This window comes from Bemisia tabaci, chromosome 6, assembly GCF_918797505.1.
Source record: "Bemisia tabaci chromosome 6, PGI_BMITA_v3".
NCBI classification, from domain to species: domain Eukaryota; kingdom Metazoa; phylum Arthropoda; class Insecta; order Hemiptera; family Aleyrodidae; genus Bemisia; species Bemisia tabaci.
The window spans coordinates 2,858,788-2,885,143 of NC_092798.1; the positions used below are offsets into that span (position 1 = coordinate 2,858,788).

Genomic DNA, 26,356 nt, shown 5'->3' on the forward strand with positions numbered 1-26,356 from the left:
AGAAGAAAAGATGCTTATACAGGAAGAAAAGTCACTTCCATCACGGAAAAATCCGCTTTCATTCGGCGATTTTATTCTTGATTCAAAATAAATTTTTCACTGACGGCACACTCAAGAGTGTATCTGCCTAAATCAAGTCACTTTTTCCATAATGAAATTCTAAAATGATGCTAAACGTTATTAAATACGGATGCTAGGACTTAATGAGTTTTTGGACTACCGCTCTCTTTTTGTAGAGTAGTATATTGATTTATTTTGCGAGGAAAGCTCCGCTCTCTTGAAGGATGCTCGATATTCTTAGTATGTTGAAACGCCTTCAATTTCGTATGATGCCGTGCAACAACTCTGTCGTGAAATAGTTGCTTGAAGCGCCGTGGCACTTCGCGGAGTGGTGGGCAACCAGCGTGACACGCGCATAGGCGCCTACAAACCTAACAGGGATACTTCGCGCATTGCGCAATGCGTGAAGTATCCCTGTTAAGTTTGTAGGCGCCAGTGCGCGTTCCGCGCTGGCAGCACGCCGCGCGCCGCTGAACGGACCACTAGACAATAAGGTTCGAATTTAAGCATTCTGATACATGTTTCCTATAGTCAGAATTTCACGTAGAGCACGACTCGCGCAACAAAAACTAATGAAACAAACTCCTAACGAAGATATTAATGTTTTTATTTCACATTGGTTACGAGGAATTTGAACTGCCCGCTGATAAGAAACTCAAAGCTCTACGTCAGTCAAATCGCGCACTACAACGGTTTCAATAAGCTTCTCAATCGAGTAATTTTCATTTCCCACCATGTGTTGTCCAAACTATAAGCAATTTGCTACAGCTGAGCCTTAGCGTCAAGATTGAGGCTGCCAGATTTTTATATCGCAGAGACTGTCATGATAACGTTCAGCGCACGATGTGAATCACGCAGAGCATTGAGTTTTCATGAGCGGGTGGTTTGAGTGGACCACTAGACAAGGTACGAATTTAAGCAATCTGATAATGTTTCTTAACCAGAATTTCACGCAGAACACGATTCGTGTAATGAAAATAACTGAAACCATCTCCTAACGAAGATATTAACGTTTTTATTTCACATTGGTTACATAAGGAATTTGAACTACCCGCTCACGAGAAACTCAAAGCTCTACGAGAGTCAAATCGCGCACTACAACGGTTTCAGCAAGCTTCTCAATCGAGCAATGTTCATTTCCCACCATGTGTTGTTCAAACTATGATAACGTTTAGCGCGCGATGTGAATCACCTAGAGTATTGAGTTTTCATGAGCGGGTAGTTTGAATTCACGCACTGAGAATCATTAAATATCTTCAAAAGGAGTTGATTTCGGTAATTTTCGTTGTGCGCATCGTATTTTACGTGAAATTTTGGTGAAGAAACATGTATCAGAATGCTGAAATTCGTACCTTGTCTTGTGGTCCATTCATCAAGAATCATTGAATATCTTTGGAAGGAGTTGATTTTGGCGATTTTCATTGTGAGCTTCGTATTCCACGTGAAATTTTGATCAAGAAACATGTATCAGAATGCTGAAATTCGTACCTTGTCTAGTGGTCCATTATATCATGATCTATAAAAATATATCTATAGAATAATCTATCAATAATTGAGTTTATGCGACTGGTCGAAAAAAAAAAACTGTAGAATCCATGCTTCCTAGCCATTGTACGCGCATGACTATCTGCAGCCTAAAATTATGAGTTTTTTCCTCAACGATATTTTGTCACCTAAGAAAAGCTACGTCCGAATAATGCGTTTTTTAAAGTTTTTGATATTTCCACAGTGGTCATCAAGAAGCTTTGTAAGAAGGTCACGCTGATTTCCCTCCGATTCGATGTATGTAAACTAATGGGTGATAGTATTCAAATGATGGAGTTCACTGGAAGATGTGCGGTGCTATTAACTTTTTGAGAATCACCACTGTGTGCCATTGAACTTTACGCCACTAATTACGTTGCCTCTTTGTGCAGGATCTTCAATGAAGAGAAAAATAGTTTGGTGAGAATCGGCAACGTTGCCAGCAGCACTTGTCACGCGCCTCAAGCAAACCGCCTGAAGACGATGTTGCCAAACATGTCGCTCTAGCTAATTCGCGCGAGCACGAACTGAATATGTCGCAGACAATTGACAATAGCCGGAAAATACGAGCCAGTGGTGAATAAATATAAAAAATCATCAAGTTCAACGATAAAAGAATAAGATTAGAGTGCTGATTATGTTGCCTATAATGTGAATGGACACTTTTCCATCCTTAAAAACATGGCAAGAATATGCACACTCAGAAGCGCGTGTAGTGAACCCCGTGACATTAGTTGGGTTGAGATCGGACAGGCAACTAAACTAACATCGTGGCAAAGCGTAGAGTATCACAAAAAATGAAGGCGCTTCAAGCCGAGCTCATACTTATGACGACCATAACCCTTTAAAATTGCATTATGTCGATGCGCATTATTACGATGTATTGAAACAGCGCGTGAACCGCTTGCAAATTGCCGGCGATTGCTAATTGCCTGTGACCTATACATATGGGTATCTAAGGCCCTGTCCACATGATCGCGGTTCGAGGAACTTGTTCGACGAACTGCTCAGTTCCCGAGACTTGCTCCTTAAAACGAGGGATGCTGTCCACACGAGTTCATTCGAATTGGAACCGGAACTTCCATAAAACTATACAATTATTGCAAAATACTGATTACTGCGGCCGCGAGAGTAACAAAAACAAATGGCAAGACATAAAGGACGTAAAAAACAAGAACAAACAAATCCACAACAAAGGATAAGCTGGGAGTACGGGGGAAGTTCCAGGGTTTGGAGGAATAACTTGTTCCCCGAACTAAGTTCTGCGAACCACGTTCGAGTGGACAAGGCCTTAGAATACAAGGAATCAGAAAAGCCGTTCCCCAGAAAAACAACGTACGGTCATTCGTGCTTATTCGAGAGAAATACGCATGGAATACTGGGCTCATCTTCCGCACCAGCTTTCCTCATACCTATCGATGGACAAAATGCTAAACCGCGTATCTCCATTGCGGTGTTTCAAAATTTACCCTCCTGTTGTATTTTTTTAAAGAGAAACAAAGCAACTTTATAGCTTGAAATTCTTACAGAATATTCTGCTAGTAGAGAAGAATAATCAAGAGAATTTTTAAGAAATTACGTTGACCACTTTTCCAAAGGCACAGCGAAGTATACCAGGAAGTCTAAAACGTCGCGAACGGAGATGCGTGGTTTTGCATTTTGGTCATCGATGTTTATGAATGAGAATTGGAAAAAAAGATAAAACATCTATACATAGTCTTCCAATTTCTTTAAAAAATAAATTCAATTATGCCATTTCTCTCACAAATGTAACTTGTCAACGGATTCAAATAAATCAAACGGATTCAAATAAATCAAACTGTAAACTGAGAAGGAGGGTATGCATTCGATCGACATGAACCGATCGAAGAATGGAACCGTGAATCGATCGACATGAAACAATAGATACCGATTCGACAGACAGTTAATTTAAAAAAAAAAAAAAACTCGTGTCAATTCAATCGGCATGAATCGATGGAAACATGAAAACGTGAATCGATCGACAAACGCGTGAATCGATCGACAAACTCGCGAGTCGATGGACAAATCCGTGATTGGATCGACAAACCCGTGAGTCGATCAATATAAGCCCGTAAATTGATCGAATTTTGTCCATCGAATCTGAGTCGATCGATTCACGTCGATCGACTAAACGTTTTTATTTTCCCACCGATTCATGTCGATTGAATCGACACGGGTTTTTTTTAAAATTAACTATCGATTGAATCGGTGTCGATTAATTCACATCGATCGATTCACGTTTTCGTTTTCCGATTGATTCATGTCGATCGAATCCATCCCCACCGACCGAGAACACCCGTCGATACAGGCATGCAAATTTCTGAGTCGCGATCGCGCGGACAAAGTCGCCTTCAATGCCAAGAATAGGCTACTTGACGTCCCCAGTGTTCGGAACATATGAATGTGCTATATGCATGCATATGCATGCCATGTGCATGCCATGTGCATATGTGTTATATGAATGTGCAGTTCACGCTCTCAAAATGGTCACAGACGGTTCCAAAGGGGGCTCAAGCCCCCCTCGTTGACCCGAAAAACAGGGGAACGAAAGAGGGAAGGAAGGAAGCTCAGATTTGTAAATTACTCATGACGGAATTGACTCAAACTGCATACTAGATGTTTTAAAATTTCATAAATTGTCCAAGGGAGGCCCTTCGAACCTCCCCTCTACCCTTTCTGTTGGAAGTGTCCGGATCCTCCGATTGAAAGGGTTCAAGTAAAATTAAGGGAAACACTTTTCCGGGCTAAGAGAGACCGCCTTATGCGTATTTTTAATTGATGACTTCTCCCGATTAAGTATTTTATTTTTGAGGGAGCGCACATGAAAACATGCACATTTTTCTTTGACATTTTCAGAAGGACTGGACTGAGTGAAAAAATAGTATGCTTTAGCTGAAAGAGTCGTCAGTCGAAGAGAGTGCATTTTCGAGCTTGCGGGTTTGTTTCTTAGGGAATGAAATTTGGTAAAGTTCGAATGCTGCTACAACGCACTTCCGTCGCACGGATGCGTCGGAATGTCCGAGAAAAACTGGGTAAAAATGAGAAATTTTAATTTATGTGGAAACTCGGAGGATCTAATGAGGATTTAAGTCCTTTCTCATACCTTCCTCTGAAACAAGGGCATACCTCCATCTCCACGTGAACCTTAAGAAACATCATAGTTATTTCAGGAAGATAATGTTCGTCTAAAAAGTTAGGTAAGTCCTTACATAATCAGAAACGGGTGGATTTACAAGGAATATTATGCTCGTCAGTTGAGGGCCGTAAGAATGAATGGGAACTACATGTGGACATATTTATGCCAAAAGGAACTATATGCTTTCGATTTGCGAGCAACATAGTTCCTTTGAGCTTAAATTTGTCCATATATAAAGCGCCAGTGACGTCAGCGGCGACGACGGCAACGTTTTCACAGAAAAAAATGATAATTTAGAGTAACCTATAGTAAGAACTGATATTGCCAGCTAATTAAAAGCCAGCAGTTGCGGTTAAGCTTACGGTTATTTAATTTTGTGCAACTAAATTATATTGCGTATCAAAATAAAAATTCATAATAGAATTTAAATAAATGAAATTTTTATATTTTAAAAATCGCGGCAGTGAAAATTTATAAATAGTATTTTTTGAAAACTAGGATTAGACAACCTATTACTAGAATGATTTCTTACTTATTTAAGTAGTAAAAGAAAGATCTCCAAACTTAAAAAAATGATGGTACTTCAAAATTACTAGATTCAGTAATTTTAGCATCTTCTGATACTGGCCAACACATTTCAGCCAATTCACGATCAACGATATGAAAATCAATAGCTCGTTTTTTTTTATTATTTCATTATTCCTTTATTATGGTCAATTTAAATACATTACATTATAAAAGAATACTAAACTGCAAGTGACAAGGGTTAGAAATTTAAAATGGTGTGGCCGTATTAAAGGAGAGAGAGGGGGAGAGAGAGAGGGGGAGAGAGAGGGGGAGAGAGGGAGGGAGGGAGGGGGAGGGAGAGCGAGAGAAGAGAACCGGAAACGCAATGAAAGCATACCATCGTTTAGGCAAACTCGTTACGTGCATCTGTAAATTTCCATTTCTAAGTAAGTTAAAGTATAAATAAGTTGCTTGATTCAGAAAATGAAGTCGCTTAAACGATGCTCAGAAATATTTGGTATCGTCGCACTACTGCACAATCTCTGCACTCAATCATGAAGTCAACGATTTTCAATTTTCCGACTAATTTTGAAAAAATTATGCAAATACGCTTTTGTTGGTTTTACAAATCAATACTCGCTCAAATTTGCTAATTTTCGTTCGTGTGACTATCTGCAAGAGATGGAAAAAATGAAAGGACCGGCGGAGAGAAATGCGCATGTGAAGCTTTTCATTTCATGCGTGAAAATGATCAAAACAGAATAAGTTTTATTCACACATTACAGGTGCTCAGGAGAGGAGCATGAGACATTGATCGAACTATATTTTGCAAAGAAGACCTGCTATCTTTGATAGACACGTTCTTCTATGGCTGAGCCAGAAATGATAGTTCATTCTCGTAAAATTGATACCAACTTCAAGTTCTCAATAAAAAAAGCAATAAAAACAAACCAGAGGACTGTAAAGAACAAGAAATGTCGAGACATTTGAAGTCAAAATAATTGACAGGACATTCTGAGAAGATAAATATTAACCCCTGTGAATTGCTACAAAAACCAGTCCCTATTTTGTCGGCGATTAGCCGAGGGTACTTAAAGTACCCTCGTTTCCACCGTCCACCACGAGGAGGAACCGACATCAGACGGCACGCTTCCACCGTCCAACTTACAACTCCCATGGCATACGTTAATTTAAAATTCAAAATTTTAAAGAAATTTTGAAAACATGGAGAAGAAATTTTGAAAACATGGAAAAGAAATTTTGAAAACATGGAGAAGAAATTTAAAAGACAAAGGCATGGGGCTCATGCCTTTGTTGTTAGTGAGATTTAATAAGGATAACCTAATTTTTAATTTTTTTTTTTAAATTTAATAATTATTAAAGATCTCATGCCATGAAGAGTTGGGTTGGCGTTCTGGGCGCACCCTCACTCACAACAGTGAACAATTCGTCAATGACCGAATGCAGGGAACTCCTCTACCACCATGCGATCCAGCAGTGAGACGACAAACTCGTAGCTGGATACTCTCTACAGAGATAGAGATTGCTGAAACTTTGTCCGGCTTGTTCGGCCCAGGAGAACAGAATACCCTGAGCCACGAGACCCCGGGACTCTCGTGAAGTATTCGGCTCGTCCTGCATCAAAACCTACTTCAATCTGCAACATCGCCCCAACCACCAGCCCGTTTGAGAGGCGTCCGACCCTCCGGTTCCGACTTTGCCTGGTCTAAAGTGTCCCGGGGGGGATGACGGCTTTAGACTTAATGCGCAAGCATCGGCAGATACCGGAGGTTGACCAGAACAGGATTGCCAGGCTTCGATCGGTCACCCCTGCATGTGGTCACTGACGAATCGCGCAAAGTCGGTCACAGATCGGGATTTTCAGACCACTGTGTACCGGTTGATCCTTGCACCTCGCGGTTCAAGGATATGGCCTAACTACTATCAGTGGTCCTCTGAAGATCATCGTTCCCCTCATGTTCCTCAGGTTCCGCTTGATCTCTTCCGTAAGCCAGGGATATGGGCTAACAACCAAGGTAATAACGTACCAAGGTTCCGCTTGATCCAAGGCTGCAATGGATATGGCCTAACATCCAAGGTGTGAACAGCCCTGCTGCGCGCGAAGCAGGGCACCGAGGAAGTGGTTGATCCATGCCCGAGCGTATTAGGGATATGGGCTAACAACCAAGGTAATAACGTACCAAGGATGCGCTTGATCCTAAATTGCTCGTTACGATGTGTGAAGAGATATGGGCTAACAACCAGAGGCGAGGGAGGGTGCAGAATCACAACAGGTTTGCCGGCGTTTGGCACGGGTCAGAGACCCGCTCCAGGTCCACCACGAGGAGGCTCCGGCACCAGACCCTTTTCTCTCTCTTCTCACGTTTCCTCTCGCTTTTCCTCTCGATTTTCTTCTCAATTTTCTTCTCGCTTTTCCTCTTGCTTTCCTTCTCGCTTTCCTTCTCGCTTTCCTCCTCGCTTTCCTTCTCAATTTCCTTCTCAATTTCCTTCTCGCTTTCCCTCTCGCTTTCCCTCTCAATTTCCTTCTCGCACTTTCCTTCTCAATTTCCTTCTCAATTTCCTTCTCAATTTCCCTCTCACTGTTTGACTGTGTGCTTTCACTGTTTTATTCTCTTTTATTATGTTCTCTCTATTCTTCTCTTCTTATTCTCCCGTGTCTCTTCTTTTCTCTCCTCTCTTCTCTCTCTCTCTGTTCTTTCTCTTATCTTCTTCCTCTTATCTTCTTCTTCTTTCTCCTCCTTCTATTCTTCTCCCTCTCCTCAAACTTTGATTTTACCCTATATGAAAAGGTACTTTTAACGAATGAGCCGTAAATAGTAGTTTTTTTATCGTAGAATATAGTCTATTTGATCCCCAGGGAATCTAGTAGCCAGTAATAGACTTCCGACGGTGCTTCAGAAGACAAACGCATACTCCGTCACCGAGACGAAGAATTGACGAAGGAAGTGATTCGGTCACTTCATTCGAAGTTAGGAAAAGTCTCAAAATGGTGAGCAATAGACAAATGTTGAACATCTTATTTATAATCAAGAATCTCATTCCTAGACAAAAGTCCTGAGGACAGAAGAACTCGCGATCCCAGTGGCGTGGCGTGAATTGCGATATGTCGATTGTTATGCCATTTAAATCCATGATATAAAATCGATTATTAAGGTGTTCGCTACGAACACCTTGTTTATCGATCCTTTTCCATAGGTTTAAATGGCCGATAAATCGATATATCGCAAAGCACGCCACGCCACTGCACGAGCCGTCATTTTTCATCATTTATTCCGGTAGAAATAACGTTGAATCAATAAGAAACTCAATGAAACGCAACCACACCGAAACACACTCGTTCATTATATGTATGAACTGATATTAATCAAAATTAATCATTTATTGTCTCAAACTGTGTTTTTTGCTAAGTCCTGACGACGGCTGAGGCCGAAAAGCTTCGACTATTAAGTTCCTGAATTTCAAGTTAACGTGAGTTAACAGTTTATTTTAACCCATAGCACTGGCTACCCATTAAACCAAAAATTACACAAAAACTACCACCATAATGTTGTAAATCAACACTTTGAATACAAATTGTCATTGAAAGAGCAACATTGACCAAGACGGATTATAAATATTAGTCGTAAAACAGTAACCTCAGGCGGAATTTTTTTCGTTTTGCAAAACAACCTCTAGTGTAGCAATAATGAAAGTTTTGGTGGTTCACTTGCCTCGGCACAGTAAAACTAAACTTAAGAGAGCTCATCGTTTCCCGCATGAAAGAACGTAACTTCATTCAATGTTGCCAAACGTCCCCTTGCAAATTGCATATTAAGTAGGAGGATCTTGAACTTTCCTAACTGGAAATTTCATTGATAATTTTCCCCGAGATTTAATGCAAAATTAAAATAAAAATTACACAGGCACATTTTCATTAATTTGTTTTACAAAGTTGTGCCTGAAAATTGCACAGGCATAACTTTGTAAAATAAATTAATTGTTTGAGTCAATTTGGTGACCTTGGAATGGAGTTACATTCCTTCGTACGGGAGACAAGTTTTACATTTAAACGTTGAGGGTTAAATGGACTACATTTTGCAATTAGGAACTAAAATTTCTGGCTCATCCTTAAAAACACTTTTGTGCATCGGGAAACTAATGGTTCATAAGTTATTTCTAAACTGAGTCAGAAATTATAGTTCCCAATTGCAAAATGTGGTCCAAATGAGTCTGGAGGCTATTGGAGCGGAGGAAAACTTATTATTCATGTGGAAGCTACCTTTCATAACAACAAAATTCCTTTACTCAGGAAATTTGATCCTAAATCTCAAAAACTGTCGTGAAGCTTGAAGACAAAAATTCCTAGGTTGTAGAAAAATGTTGTTCATGTGTCCGCAAAAAGTTAAGAACAATTTTCTCCCGGAGGAGAAGCTCTTTTTACACAGATCCACACACAACTGGACTGTATTTTGCAATTGAGCACTAAAATTTGTGTCTCAAGTTTAGAAACAACGTAAGTACCCATAGTATCATATGCACATAAGTGTTTTTATAGATGAGCCAGAAATTGTAGCTCCGAATTGCAAAATTTAGTTCAAATTAAGTAACGTTGACTCAGACCGCTCTCGGCGCTCTCTGCTCAATCTTCACCAGATTGAAGGCAAGAAGGAGGTAAAGCAGTCGATAACCTAACAAGGTTTAACAGTTAATTTCCACCATGACGCTTTTTAGACCCCGGCTTGTCAAAAATTCTTCCAAAGACACGAGGCACTCTGGAAATTCATGAATAATCATCCAAAATTGTTACATATTGTTACTTTGCTCTATGATGACCCATGTCTCCGGTAAAAATATTAGCTTGAGGATACGTCTGGTTTTAGAAATACAGCGTTGACAAGTTTCCATATTTAAGCTTTGAAGATTATCGTATTATCAAGTATCTTACCTTCTGTAAACAACTGTCATTGGATGTTTCATGATATTTAAAGACATTTTATCAACAGTCCGTGTACATTTTTCTAAAAAAGTACGTTAATAATAAATAATTTTTCTACGTTAATGCTGTTAATTCTGCCGATACAACGTTGCAAACTTGACATCACAGACCTATAAAAATGCTCACTTTGTTCCGTTTTTGAATTAAAAAACGAACTTATTGACCGTCTAAAGGTATGATAATGTGGTTTAGCTGAAATTCTATGATAAGATTAGTCTTGTGTAAAAGTTTTACCGCGAGTGTAAGTAAAGATTTAACGATACAGCGTTGCAAAGTTTATGTATATAAGCTTTAAAAATGTTTTTATTTTTAAGTTCAGTGTTTGTTTCTTTGTTTGTTTGTTTTTTGTTTTTTTTTTTTTTATGAAATAAACCATTTACGTTATCTGCAGATGTAAGATTGATTTGTAGTAATACAGCGTTGCCCAGCTTACAATTTTGAACTCAACGAAATATGATTTTTTTTTAAATTTTTTTTTTCCAGTTTAAGATAAAATCAATGGGTATCATCCCTCATATCAATCCAAAATATCAAGGTCTGATGTCTGTTCCAAGTGACAACTGGTTTTTGCAATAATACTTTCGCCAAGTTTATTCACAATTCTCTCCAAGCAATAAATAATAGACGATTTTAAAATAAAGATGCTTCCAGTAGTTATTTGATTTTGCTTATTTTTTATTTACATTGACATTTTTTTCTTTCATTTTTATATGACTTTCTACCGTACATTATTTTTCATTTATTTTTATTTTTGTATTTTTTATAGTTTTATATCTTCTTCTTCCTTCAAAATATTTTATTCATGTGATGCTTCAGTATCAGTCCTGTCTTGCCTTCAAATCTATAGAAAACGCCTCAACATGATGCCAATTTTAAACTTTCACCCTCCAAAAGTCATATTTAAATAATTTTAAAATTCTCTCTTAAGGAGGCGTCTTGGTTTTTTATACATTAACGCAACAGTGATTTAAATATTCTATTTTAGTTTTAAATTATATTTTATTGTTTTGTTGGTGTATTTATTACTTTTCGTTCATTTAATTTACTTTGCATTTTTTTTCCTTTTTTTTTCTCTAATATTTTCAAAATCTTCCATTCTTACGTTCAACATGCTCAGTTTTTTAAGGCATAATGAATGTATCGTCTATATCAAGATTTATTTCTACTTAAAAAAACCCAAACGCCTCCATATTCTATGTTAGTTTCTTCATTACACCTAAAAAAGGTTGAATTTGCAACTAAGTCTAGGCAGAATATGTCAGATCTTGAAAGCAACGCTGATGCTGAATCATCCATTGTATTCCAAAAATCCTCTGGAATTACATTTTAAAGTAAAATAACTATTTGAAGTATCCTTACTTTTAACTAATTTAATACAATCGAATGTTAAAAGAAAAGCAGATAAGATTTGCAACGATGTTATTTTGATGCAATTGTCACCCAGGATCAACATAAAGCCTCCACATTTCGCTTCACACTATTAACCATTAAATCATAATATTGTATCTTGTCTCCAATACAATAACAAGAAAAAGTAGACAGTTTCATAGATGAAAGATGTAAACTTTGCAACGCTGTATTGCCCAAAATTATCGTATACTGATATAAATTTTACTATGAGTCTGCGAATATCTTTAATTGTATATTTTATGTCTCAAATACTGCTACAATATACAAAACTATAAAAAATGGGTATTTTTAAAGGGCAAGAATGTAATTTTTGCAACGTTGTACTGCTATTAACGGCTCATCCACAATTTGAAACTTTTACTACGGATTTTCTTATAATTTTTCAGTTACGCGTCATGTTTACTTGAAACTTACATTACTTGTTACTTACATTACTTTGAAATTGGCTTTTGGAAGAAATTCTTCAAAAAGATGAAGATTTTTAAGACTCAAACATGCAAACTTTGCAACGCTGTAGCTTCAAAACCAATGGCGCGGCGTGCATTGCGATTAATCGATTGTCATGCCATTTAAACCTATGAAAAAGGATAGATAGACAGGGTATTCGCACCGAACACCTTAATAATCGATTCTTTACCATAGCTTTAAATGGCATGAGAATCGATACATCGCAATTCACGCCACGCCACTGTCCAAAACCAAACTTATCCTCAAGCTAAAATTTTTACCGGAGGCTTGTCTCATCAAGGTTTCATTTCGGTCACGTACGAATGAAATCCCTGGGTTTTAAAAAAAGTCGCTCCTCTGACATAAGGACGTATCTCACTTTTCACATGAACCGCAGAAAGCATGGATTTGAATGTGACCCAGGGCTCACGAGGAAATTGAGATTCGCCCTTTCGTCTGCAGAGGAGCGACGAAACGGGGCCACTCATTGGGAGGCTTTTTAATCTACTTTCCTCCCTCAATTGGACTGCATTTTGCAATTTGGAACTATAAATTCTGGCCCGGTTTAAAAAAAATGCATGTGCTATTAGTATCCCTATGCACATAAATGTTTTTTTTCAGATGAGCCAGAATTTATAGTTCCAATTCGTCGTTACCTCCCACGAGAGAACATAACTACATTTGGATTACATTTTGCAATAAAGAACCACTATTTCTGACTCTTCCATAAAACCACCGTTCTGCACAGGGAAACCAATGGCATATACGTTGTTTCTAAAATGAGCCAGAAATAGTGGTTCCTTTTTGCAAAATGTGGTCCATTTCATTGTTGCTAGATTTCGCCTCGTAAATTTGAATTTGTAAAGGAAAATGCCAGGTATTAATCGTACATTTCACTGATGTTTCCGCTGATCTCATGAAAAACGAAAAAAACTTTGGACAAACATTTTGTATTCTCGTGTTTGTGAAAAATTGAATTCTTTGAATGAATTTGACAACCTTGGAATGGAGTTACGTTTCTTCGTCCGGGAAATGACAAAAAATGAAGCTGAATCCTGTCGCAACGAATTTAGTGAATAGTTTATTCTGCAGAATCTTGGAAAAATAAGACAGTTTCAAGGCAGTATGTTCCGTAGTTCTGCAGTATTACAGAAACAGAACATCAGGAAAAACTAGGCACCGTCAAATGCAGTTAAGTTGATTCTACCTAAAATCGCCCGAATGATGACAGCGGCGATGAGCAGCGTTGAGGACAGTGGCGTGGCGTGAATTGCGATGTATCGATTGTTATGCCATTTAAACGTATGGTAGAGAATCGATTATTAAGGTGTTCGCTGCGAACACCCTGTTTATCCATCCTTTTCCATAGGTTTAAAGGGCATAGCGATCGATACATCGCAATTCACGCCACGCCACTGGTTGAGGAAGAATGAGGGGCTTGTGGGACAAAGCACGTAAGTGCAGTTTTTGCTACCTCAAGAAATATGTGTTTAAAGTTTCGAAATTACATGGATCCTTATGGCGGAATGAAAGTTTGAACTGACTTTTTGAAGCTTAAAAATTGAAATTTGGGAGGGTATTTTTCACAGAATATGCAGTAAGCCTGGTTTTACTTGAAATCATCAATATCTCAATTTTTTCAAAAAATGCACTTATGCGCCTTGTCCTCCAAGACCCTCAAATATTTTAGCAGCCCATTTCAAAAATTGAAATTATTGACGGTAATCGATTCATTAGAAGTTAAGGGGATTCGATGGACGCCATATTTTGTGTCAGAACGACATGCGGTTTATCGCGTCAATTAGTTTCATTTTTTCAGCTACTCGTCATTTTTCTCGAATTTTGAGATCTCAATACTGTTGTCAGGAGACTAGAGCACTCGCTTACCAATTTTAACAAAGAAATGCAACGTAATAAAGGCGTGGTTTTTTTTAGAGAGAAAATATCGCATTCGAGTGCACTTTCGATATCAGTATCGAATGCGATGTTTTCTCTCTAAAAAAACCACGCCTTTATTACGTTGAATTTCATTGTTAAAATTGGCAAGCAAGTGCTTTAGTCTCCTGACAACAGAATTGCGATCTCAAAATTGGAGAAAAATGACGAGTAGCTGAAAAAATGGAACCGATTGATGCGATATATCGCATGCCATTCTCACTCAAAATATGGCATCCATCGAATCACCTTAAGTTGATTTTACCTAAAATCGCCTGAATGATGACAGCGGCGATGATCAGCGTTGAGGAAGAATGAGGGGCTCGTAGGACAAAGCGCGTAAGTGCAGTTTTTGCAATCTGGAGAAATATGTGTTTGAAGTCTCAAAATTACACGGATCCTTATGACGGAAAGAAAGTTCAAACTGACTTTTTGAAGCTTACAAATTGAAATTTGAGAGGGAATTTTTCACAAAATATGCACTTAGACTAGTTTTACTTGAAATCATTAAAATCTCAACTTTTTCAAAAACTGCACTTATGCGCCTTGTCCTCCAAGCCCCTCAAATTTTTTAGCAGCCCATTTCAAAAATTGAAATTATTGACCGTAACCGATTCATTAGAAGTTGAGGTGATTCATTGAACGCCATATTTTGTGCCAGAACGACATGCGAAATATCACGTCGATTGGTTTCATTTTTTCAGCTACTATCGTCATTTTTCTCGAATTTTGAGATCGCAATTCTGTTGTCAGGAGACCTAAGAATTCACCTACCAAATTTTGACACACAAATTCATCGTAATGAAGTCGTGGGCTTTTTTTATGAGACAAAATATCCCATTCGAATGCAGTATGTTTCCTCTATTTTCCTCACGCCTTTAATACTTTGAATTTGTTCATCAAAATTGATATGTGAATTATTTAGTCTCCTGACAATAGAATTGCGATCTCAAAATTTGAGAAAAATGACGAGTCGCCGGAAAAATGGAACTAATCGATGCCATATATCGCATGCCGTTCTGTCACAAAATATGGCGTTCATCGAATCACCTTAATTTTCGAAATAGGAGGAAGCTTGAGAGATCTTACAGTGAAGAAGCGATGATCTGCAAGGTCAGGAACAGCTCTGATGCGTAGGGTGAAGATTTCCATCCTCTTCATCGCCTTCTCGAATGTTGGCTGCAAAAAAAAAAAAATTAAACCCTTTTAGAGATAAATTCAACGTAACGCATTGTTGCACATTATGGAACAGCTTAACAAATAAATTGAAATAATGTTGAAAAATAATGGAATAAAACTGCTTTTTTACCACAAAATTACAATATTCTCACATAATGTATTCAATAATAATCAATTTTCAACGATTAAACATTTTCATATCGACTACTTAAGGAGATTTGTTGGACGCCATATTTAGTGTCAGAAAGGCATGCGATATATCGCATCCATTGGTTCCATTTTTTCAGCTACTCGTCATTTTTCTCCAATTTTGAGATCGCAATTCTGTTGTCAGGAGACTAAAGCACTCGCTTACCAATTTTTACAAAGAAATTCAACGTAATAAAGACGTGGTTTTTTTAGAGAGAAATCATCACATTCGATACTGATATCGAAACTGCACTCGAATGCGATATTTTCTCTCTAAAAAAAAACCGCGTCTTTATTACGTTGAATTTCTTTGTAAAAATTGGTAAGTGAGTGCTTTAGTCTCCTGACAACAGAATTGCGATCTCAATATTGGAGAAAAATGACGAGTAGCTGAAATAATGGAACCAATTGATGCGATATATCGCATAAATTGGTTCCATTTTTTCAGCTACTCGTCATTTTCTTCGAATTTTGAGATCGCAATTCTGTTGTCAGGAGACTAAAGCACTCACTTACCAATTTTTACAAAGAAATTCAACGTAAGAAAGACGTGGTTCTTTAGAGAGAAATCATCACATTCGATACTGATATCGAAACTGCACTCGAATGCGATATTTTCTCTCTAAAAAAAAACCACGTCTTTATTACGCTTTAGTCTCCTGACTACAGAATTGCAATCTCAAAATTCAAAAAAAATGACGTGTAGCTGAAAAAATGGAACCAATTGATGCGATATATCGCATGCCGTTCCGACACAAAATATGCCGTCCATGGAATCACCTAAAAGCGAGTGAATTACCTAATCAACACTAAAGAGTATATACGTATGAGCATAATGATATCCTCAGACCAAATATCCTGTAAGTGTTACGGTAAAAAAGGCTCTCATGTAATGACAGCAAACACGAGTGGAAAAATATTAACTCCACCGATTGTGAGGAAAATCTCGAGAAAATTGCCCACAGGGACTCAAATTAGATATCTATAACCAAAGTGCAAAACCACATATCTTAGTCTGCGACGTCGCAGACCTCTCATCATACTTCATTTTTTCTTCGTAAAAGTGGTGAACTTATTCCCTGAAAACTCTTCTCGGTTAGTAGAATATTCTGCATAAATTTCAAGCCATACAGTTGACTTATTTTTCCTCGAAAAACTAAAATAGTAGCAGAAATTTTAATGGTGATACGCGGTTTCGCACTTTAGCCATAAATTTATACGTAACCAAATTTTTCTCGGGGAAAAAAAAAAAAAAAAAAAAAAAATTTTAGTAATGGCATCGAGCAACTTACCGAATCAACGCTGAGGAATATATGATGAGCAAAATTACTTCCAAAACGATATCCACAAACCAGATTTCATGGAAATATTACGGAGACAAGACTGCCGAAAATTCGCACAATAACAACCGACACAAGTGACAGATATATAGTGACTCCACTGATCAAAGCAAACTACTGAACTGAACAGAAAAAATAGAGGCTTGCAGACTAAAACTTTCGGCGGATAGAAATCTAGCAGAAAGTAAGATCGTTTAACTATTCGCACTGCAACTGCTGTACTCACGCGGGAAAATTCACTGAGAAAAATTATTACGAGTACCGAACACGAAACTACACTGCGCTTCAAATACACGAGTATCACACGCGGTCCGGAGAAAAATATAATTTCCGATAATATGTCGAGAGACATTTCACAATGCTCAATTATGGCAACACAAGAATCTAACTATGAATTTTTCCTGTTTGTATATCCTCTACACTCCCGCTCACACCCGACGGCTGGTCAACTTCGAGTAACCGAACTACCAGAAGTTCCGAACCTTCGAGCTCTCCAAAGTTTTCCTTTTCCTTCTCGAAGACAAAAGAGTGGCTTCGATTTCCAAAATATCCCCACATTTTGGGATTCCCAGGTGAAAGTGGCTCAAGCACATAAAAGAAAATGCCGTTATTGACCTGAAAATCAATGATAACAATAATAATCAATGAGGGTACTAGGATTTACCGGTTAATTCTGCCGTGCTAAGGAGGAGCATTCAAGAGTTGCCAAATTTCCTTCGATATGATGTTTATTTTTGAGGAAAGTTATGAATATTTTTCAGATGAATTTTCCAGACCTTCAGATAAATTTGCAAACAAAATTATCTGAAAAACTGGAAGATGAATATTTATAAATTTTCCCAGGAATTTGTGATTTACCGAAGGTAATTTGGTAACGCCTATACGGCGTTTTTCCTTAGGACAGCAGAATTCGTCTCTCACTTTTTACCTCTTTCCTTTTTTGCTGAAAAGTAGTGAGGGTCCGTCCAAAGATTACGTGACCCATTTTTCCCGACTTTTTGACCTCTCCTTCTCCCTTTGTCAAATAGATGTCATTTACTTCCAGGCACCACCCCCCCCCCTCCGAAAAAAAAATTACGTAATTTCAAGAGTGCCTCCTCTTTTGCGTAAATACGGGCCATAGCGCACCCTTGCTATAGGTGTATCACATACTAGGGGGCCCTGCCCCCTGACCGCTACGCGGCCCAACCCCCGGGAGGGCGCCTTGCGCCCTCAGGCCCGCTTCGCGGGCACTATACGCATATGTATAGGCAAAAATGTTCTTCCATTTTAATACACCATTTTGTGTTCGAGCTGCATCGATTTCAAAATTTTTGACGTAACACTCAGATTTGTAAATGATGAGGAATAGCTGGATGTACATAATTTCACAGTTCACTTACTGGAGAAATTTCCATTTATTATGTTATTTTTAAATACTTAATTTAAACAAAAAAAATCGGATTTCGACCGTTAAGAATTAATAATATTTGGTCCGTCCCGACGCGACGCAGCGTCTGCCTTCTCACTTTGTATCTGCTGTTTATCTGCTGTAAATATTGATAGAAATTCAGCAATCTAGTAAATTGACCTATGCCACAAATCGAAGCCGGAAGAATGCAGGAAAAATTGAGTTAAACCTTATACCTTGCACCTTGAACCTTGAACTCTGAGCGATGCACCGTTCCTCAACTCTTCGAATGAGGAGCCCTTCACGAGCTTTTCCATTGTTTTATTGTTTATTCGAGTCACTCAGGTAGAATCCCACACCTTGACGTTTCTAGCGGAAACGACATATCGACGGTGAAACTACCAAACCACGTATCTCGTTTGCGGTGTTTAAAAATCTACGCTCACATTTTATTTTTTTGAAGTAGACCAAATCAATATCATTCTTTGAAATTTTCACAGAATTTTTTCTGTGCGAAGAGGAAATATCACAGAAATTTTCAAGACTGGACGTTAAGTAGTTTTTCATTTAAAAAATAAAGTATGACAGGAAGTCTGCGACGTCGCAAACCGAGATACGTGGTTTGGTAGTTTCACCGTCGATATCTCTCACGCTATTAACATTGGACTTAAGTGACATGAGCTTTAAAAGCTCTACAACATTAAAAGTTCGGGGTTTCATAATTTTTTGCACATCTACATCTACTACAGATGACATACATGTAAAGATCATCCTTATCGGTCCGGCAGTTCGTCAGAAATAGTGCTTCCAAGATTTTGCTCGTAGCTGTATAATATAGAGATTGATTCGAATAATTAAATGGGTTGAATATAAAGTTAAGCGCATAGGAAAAATCTAGAATCCACTCCTTCTCTCACTAGTGCGTTGCCTATATAGAAAAAAAACCCCTGCGTTTTATGATCGAAATATGCCGCTTTCAGGGCTCATTGGTGGTGCCTTCAGGAGAAATTTTGGAAGGGCAACACTCGGAGGCTCGTGACTGGGGCGAGGTGGCGGCCGTTAAAGTCCACCGATTTGGTTTTTTTCAAATCGCTGTCCTTCGGTTACTATTGCAATCCGATCCAAATCAATTCTATGGTTCTGATTTGGATCAATTTTTTTTTAAATGAAAGGTAATTTCCAGGAGAACAATTTTATTCTAAATCAATTTTCTCATTAGACTTATATTTTGTTTATAAATGGAGAATTTGCATGCAAATTATTTATTGCTTCATCTGACAGTGCTTCAAGAGCTGATTTCACAGTATTTTTTATATTTTTTTTCTGATATGGGAAATAGTTTAAAGATACTCGAAAGTGAGAAAATGCACCGTCCAGTGACGTCATCTAGCGGCATTTCTCATCCAAACACGCGTACTTTAGCAGATTAGATAATTTTGTCATATCTTCTCCAATAATTGATCGATTCATGAAACATGGGTATCCTTGTGTTCAGTTCACTCAGTAGTTTCCGCTTGGACACGAAATTTATCAAATTTCAAACACCTGCAAATTCCCTATTGGGTCAGTAATGTTCAAATTTTCGGAAATTTCGAGGTCAAATAACTTTTTGACAGGCGAGAAAATGGATAATTTGCTTCCTCAAGAGGGGACGTAAAATTGTTCGACGTTTAATATGACCATTTCTGTGCGATAATAAATAAACTCGTAAGAGCAATTCTGCCGTGCGAAGGAAAAACGCCGTATGAGCATTCGCACGTTGCCAAGTTTTCTCTCAGAAAATACTAATTTTTCAAGGAAGTGGTGAATATTTTCCTTTAAAATTGTCAGTATTTTTAGATCAAACTAAGATAAAAATCCCCTGCAAACTCGGAAAGAAAAGTTTACGAATTTTTCTGATAATTCTTGATTTGTCAAAGGAAATTTGGCAACATATGATGGCTCATAGGGCGTTCTTCCTTAGCACGGCAAAATTTAAAAGATGTGCGCGGCGCTGGACCCGTTTTGGCGCTCTAGACCAGTGGCGTTGCGTGTTTTGCGATATATCGATCGATCTGCATTTAAACCTATGGAAAAGGATCGATAAAGAGGGTGTTCGCAATGAACACCTAAATAATCGATTCTTTACCATAGCTTCAAAAGGGGAAGTATCGAAAATCGATCATTCACGACTCGCTACTGCTCTACACGGCCGACGCAACCCTTCAATAGCGCCCATGAATGATCTTTTCGTCGCCTTCCTGACATAAGAGCGTAACTACACTTGGGGATGACCCCTGTCGTCCATACTACTCGATGATTTCCCTGACTCATCTCTAAATGTAGATACGCCCTTGTGTCAGCCAAGCGACGTTTTTTTCTTGCGGTTGGCAACCATGTATGAAGGTCGTCCAGTCATTGGTCACGGCACGCATGTCTGGATACTTCATTCACTGCTCAGGCAGACAACTCAATGCTCAGTATCAAAGCGAAATCTGCGGCGAACATGGCCCATAATTGGACGTATTTATGGTAAATGGAACCATGCGCAAGTGGAAAGATGGGGTGTGCTCGTAGTGAACTGGATAAGGAACAATGTAAAAGTGGATACAGTTCCATTTGAGAAAATGGAAAAGCGGAATTTGACATTAAATCAAAAGGAACCGAGCGCTCACTCGTGTGCCTTGGACATGTGACAAGAGCGCTGTGGACAGAGCTCTTGAGTAAAAGCCAAGCAACGCTTGCCGCTGCCGCTGACGTCACTGGCGCTTTTTAATTCCCATTCATTCTTATGGCCCTCAACTAACGAGCACACCCCTTCTTTTCATTCGCACATAGTTCTATTTAACGTAAATACTTCCAATTAACAAAAAATGTTTGGAAATGATCAAAAATTTTAGCGTAGGATTTTTACGGCTCTAGATTTTACTGGAGCTCATTGACCTTGTGTTCATCAGTGAACGTTTACTTTCTGAACAATTTGCCCCTCTCACGTGAGGGTGTATCCCAATTTTCACGCGAGTCCTATTTTACGTAAGATCGAGGCTCCTACGCCAGAGGAGCGACAAAATGTTCGTATACATGGAGTTAAATTTGGTGGGTAGTTAAAAAAGAAGTGTAGCGTACAACTATGGGATAAAGTGAATATCAATAGGTGACCGAAAGATATTCTACTAACAGAAGGCTGATTATTAAATTTGAAAGTCAAAGCGATAGATAAAGAAGCGAAAGGTACGGGATCCTCTTGGTCGAAGCGGATGGTTGTTATAGACTAAGGGAGAAAAAGATGGACTAACTATAGGGTCTCTCGTGGGTTGTCGATACATACTATCTAGATTATAACTTATATTTTTTGCCCATTGGAGCCATTCGCTCCTGCCAATAGGGATTCTCCATTTTCCCGTCGTCTTCTCTGTCTAACGCTTTGCCTATCAATTTCACCAATCAGTCCGAAGTGAATTCACTACGATTTCAATTATTGACAGTCCATGATTTTAAGCACAAGTTTTTTTTTTTTTTTTTTTTTTTTTTTTAAACTTGCAGTGAATGGGACATATCGTTGTTCCCTGGACGGAAGAAAATAACTACATTTCAACGTTGCAAAATTTCCAATCGCAAATTTATTGTCAATCAAGAATCTGTTGGCAATTACACTTAAAATTGCCCCGACTTTTTCTCACCTGGTAAAAATTGGCGATAGGAGCTGCGTTCCAAAATTCCATAGGAGTTCTTATAGCCCACTAAAGAAGGCTATTGAAAATCATACAGCTGGCTGTAGAAAGCGGAGAAAATCATACGGCCGGGCTATACGAAGCGATGAAAAATTATGCAGCCGGGCTATAGTTCCTATCGCCGGGCTTTACACTTTATCGTCATTGGCTATATAAGGCTATAAGAAATTAAGTAGAAATTCGTGTGCTTTGGAAATCATTAAGTTTGATACGGAACTACCTTAATATTTACAAAACACACATTATATTTTCCTTTAAAACATATTTTTTTCATCAACTAAAATGAGAATAATCCATACAGAGTGTGCAAACATTTCAAAATCATGAGTTGAATAACGCTGATTCCGCGATATTAAATATTGGAGCCTAACAGCCTAACACAAAGCGGAGCGGCGACGCACTGGCGCCTACAAACCTAACAGGGATACTTCACGCATTGCGCAATGCGTGAAGTATCCCTGTTAGGTTTGTAGGCGCCAATGCGCGTTTTGCGCTCTCTGCCCGCCCGCTGCGCCGCAGCGTGCCACGGCGTCTGAAGCAACTATTTCACACCAGAGGTATTGCACAGTACCATGAGAAATTGAAGGCGCTCCAACTTATTAAGAATGACAGGCATCCTTCAAAAGTACGGAACTTTCCTCGCAAAATAAATCAAGATACGACGGCACCAACAGAGAGCGGTAGTCCAAGAACTAACTAAGTCCTAGTATTCGTATTTTGTAACGTTTAGCATAAACTTTATCGTCTGGCTGTTGCATAATCGCCATCGGCTATAAAAGGCTATAAGAAATTGTACAGCCGGCTACAGAAGCAATTGAAAATCTTACAGCCGGCTTTGGGTCCATGGTATTTTGGAACACATTCTACTGCCAATTTTTACCAGGGTCAATATATACGAAAAAATCAGCAAAAGTTTAAAAATAGGAATTACACAATACATTTTACTCCTGTAAAAAATTATCTTGCTACAGGAATTGAGGGGCTTGGAGGACAAGGTGCAAAAGTGCAGTTTCTGCCATTTCGAGAAATACATGTTTGAAGTTTTGAAATTACATGGATTCTTAGGTAGGAATGAAAGTTCAAACTGACTTTTTGATGCTTAAAAATTAGAATTTGGGAGCGAATTTTGCAGAGTATTAATGAAGACTAGTTTTATTTAATTTCATTAATATCTCAATTATTTCAAAAGAATACACTTATGCGCCTTGTCCTCCAAGCTCCTCAATTTATGTGTTCTAGGAATTGAACAATGTTCCTTCGACTGAGAAATGAGGGATGATAGTGATAATAAGATTTTGAACAGGGTATGTGACAAAGTTGTAAGTGTGAAATTACTTTAACGGAGACAGAGAATCCTATAACACCGTCGTAAGGGAAAACGCCGTATGACGCCTCAGAAGTTGCCATATTTCTTTCGATAAAAAGCGAATTAAATGGGAAAATTGTATATATTTTTCCTATAAATTTTCAGACTTGTATTCTCGCAATATAATCTAGAATATCAGGAAATTTCAAGAAAAAAAGTTCATAACTTTTCAAAAAAATACATGTTTTCTCTAGAAAAATGTTGCAACTTTCGAATGTTCGTACGGCGTTCTCCCTTAGCACGACAGTTATAAGTCTTGCGATGCTCAGAATGGTTGCCAAGTTTCAACCTGTCCGTACTCTCCTCATTCAGTGGCGAGGCCCGAGGCGTGAATGATCGATTATCGATATACAGTGGATATCGGATATAACGACATCGGTTATAACGACATATCGGGCATAACGACGTAAACTGGTCGGTCCCGGCTGAAATCCCATTCATTCAATGTGTTTATGTATCGGTTATAACGACATCGCATATAACGACATATCGGTCATAGCGACGAAGTTTCCGCGTCCCAACAGATGTGATCATCGGTTATAACGACCTGAGCGACAGCAACAGAAGCCGAAGAGGAGAGGATCTCGTTTCCAGACGCCCTAGAAGCCATCACAACTGTTCAAAAATTCCTAATTTTGAATCCAGAATGGAACGATTCCACTTTATCACACTTTACGCTCGGCCCATAGAGCGTTACAAAAAGGGTACGCGAACACAATTGTGAAGCAAAAAAAAATCACGGACTATTATTCAAATTAGAAGTTTTATACTTCTTCGGTATTGCGCATATGTAGTGCAAACATAATGTAGTATGTAGTGCATGTAATCTCAATATTATAAAATACCTTGTTTTTACAAATTCAAACAAAGTGTTTTAATTAAAATTAGTCCTGGAATAAAAAAATAAAAAAATAAATGAATTAAATAAATACTCAATTCAAATAAAATTAGATAAAGCTAATAAACAAAGGTGTTACTGAAGAGATAATGAATCAGCAGCAAAATTCACCGGGCCCTGGAATCCCACCTACAGCACAGCCTTGTTCTCAGCTCTTTAACATAGGGTACGTGCGTAAAAATTCCACTATCGGTTATAACGACTATCGGCTATAACGACCGAATATGGCTGGTCCCTTCAAGGTCGTTATATCCGATATCCACTGTATTCCTATTTGAAGCTATGGTAAAGAGTCGATTATTAAGGTGTTCGCTGCGAACACCCTGCCTGTCGATCTTTCTCCATAGATTTAAATGACAGATCAATTGATACATCGCAAAGCACGCCACGCCACTTCTGCCGTGTTAAGGAAGAACGCCGTATGAACATACGAGAGTTGCCAAATTTCCCCAGATAAAACATGTATTTTTGACGAAATTTAAGCATATTTTTCCTTGAAATTTTCAGATATTTTGGATCAAATTGCGAACAAAATAGTCTTAAAAATTGGGAGAAAAATATTTACAATGTCACCGATAAATTCGTATTTTATTGGAGGAAATTTTGCAACGCCTGGAGGTTCATACGGCGTTCTTCCTTAGCACGGCGGTGCTTCTCATACAGGTACTTCAGAAGTATCATCAAAATGCGCAGTTTTCATGAAAACTCTCATGTCCAACTTATCCCTAAGGTTGGTCCCACTGTGGGCTACCTCCGAGTGTACTCGACCATAATTATTAGGATGCCGCTTTTCTGCGTCAACGACTTCTATCGCTCGTGTAATCTTGTTGTGACAAGTTGAGTGGCGAAGTGGGGAAGTACTCGAGTGTGAGTGGAGGATAGTAAAAATAGTATGCGTTCTATCGATTGATCTGCCATTTAAACCTATGGAAAAGGATCGATAAAAAGGGTGTTCGCAAGGAACATCTTATTAATCGATTCCTCATCGTGGCTTCAAATGAGGGGAATATCGATTATCGATCACTCACGCCGCGCCACTGGGTAAAAAAATAATTCCTCCTCTGGCGGGAGTTGGACAACTTAACGATCAGTGTTGTTCTAGCGTCACGACCGACGAGTCTTGTCGTGGTTTCGTCTGGTCGAGCTGGATCCGCGTGAATCGCCGGACTGCACCAATCAGTTGATTTTCCCGCGCTAGAGACTCAACGCCCATCTACTGTTTCATGGACTGTTTTTATTCTAGGTTAGTTCTTCTTATGCTAATTGTATTACCTATCGGATGGCATGCTGGTCAACAAACCCTTTTTTTTTTTTTTTTGTTTCGCTTAAAGCTTGATAAACCTACAATAAAGGAAAGTATCACAATCCCAACAATACTTCTGGCTGATTTTGGCGCCAAATACAAGAGGAGTTGCACCAGCCAGGGGTATGGTGGGATCATCCACACTTTCGGCAGACTCAACCGTAATTCTGACTGGTGCAACTGCTCTTATTTCAGGGGTAAAAATCAGCCAAGAGTATGGCTGGGATTGTGATTCTTTTTATCCGTGCATATATCTAAATATTGACATTAAAAAAAAAAGAATATCATGAGTTTTTCGAAGGTTCTTAATGTATTCGCTGGGCAGTCAGTTTTTTCGGGCTACCCTTGAGAAGAAGTCAACATGAAATTTCATGTGAAAAATTTAATGCAATGAAAATTGATTTCTCTAAGTGCGACCGTACAACTTAGAAATCTTGATGACGGTAATGCGCCGCGCCGTCGCGCCTATATGGAAGATATGTTTCCACTGCCAGCAACTATTTTAACTCCCAGGAGATCAAATTGCCTATGCCACGAAATGAAGGAGTTTTGAGGGAATCCTGTGTTACCTGTAACTTAAAATCCATAATCAGGACACTGCGCCGCGCCGTGCCGTCGCGCCTATATTGAAGATATGTTTCCACTGCAAGCAACTATTTTAACTCCCCGGAGATCAAATTGCCTATGCCATGAAATGAAGGAGTTTTGAGGGAATCCGGTGTGACCTGTAACTTAAAATCCATAATAAAGACACTGCGCCGTGCCGTCGCTTCTTGGAACTTGTAATCCATGATAAATATACTAATAAAAAGCCGCGCTGTCGTGCTTTCATTGAAGATATGCTTGGATTTAAAGCAACAGTTTTAATTCTCCAGAGATCAAACTGCTTATGAGCGGTAAATATGTAGCGCTGATTCCAAAAAGTACCTCCGTTTTTTTGGATCA

General features: G+C 38.6%; 1 long non-coding RNA gene across 1 annotated transcript in view; it reads right to left on the reverse strand.

Annotated features, from left to right (window-relative positions):
- Positions 1–17,387, reverse strand: part of LOC109032639 (uncharacterized) — a 61,210-nt gene extending 43,823 nt beyond the window's left edge. The window contains exons 1-2 of the long non-coding RNA XR_011900028.1: positions 16,697–17,387; positions 15,126–15,215 (exon numbers count right to left, since the gene is read on the reverse strand). This is a non-coding gene — a long non-coding RNA (uncharacterized lncRNA). The remainder of the gene's footprint in view (positions 1–15,125; positions 15,216–16,696) is intronic.
- Between the last annotated feature and the right edge of the window lie 8,969 nt (positions 17,388–26,356).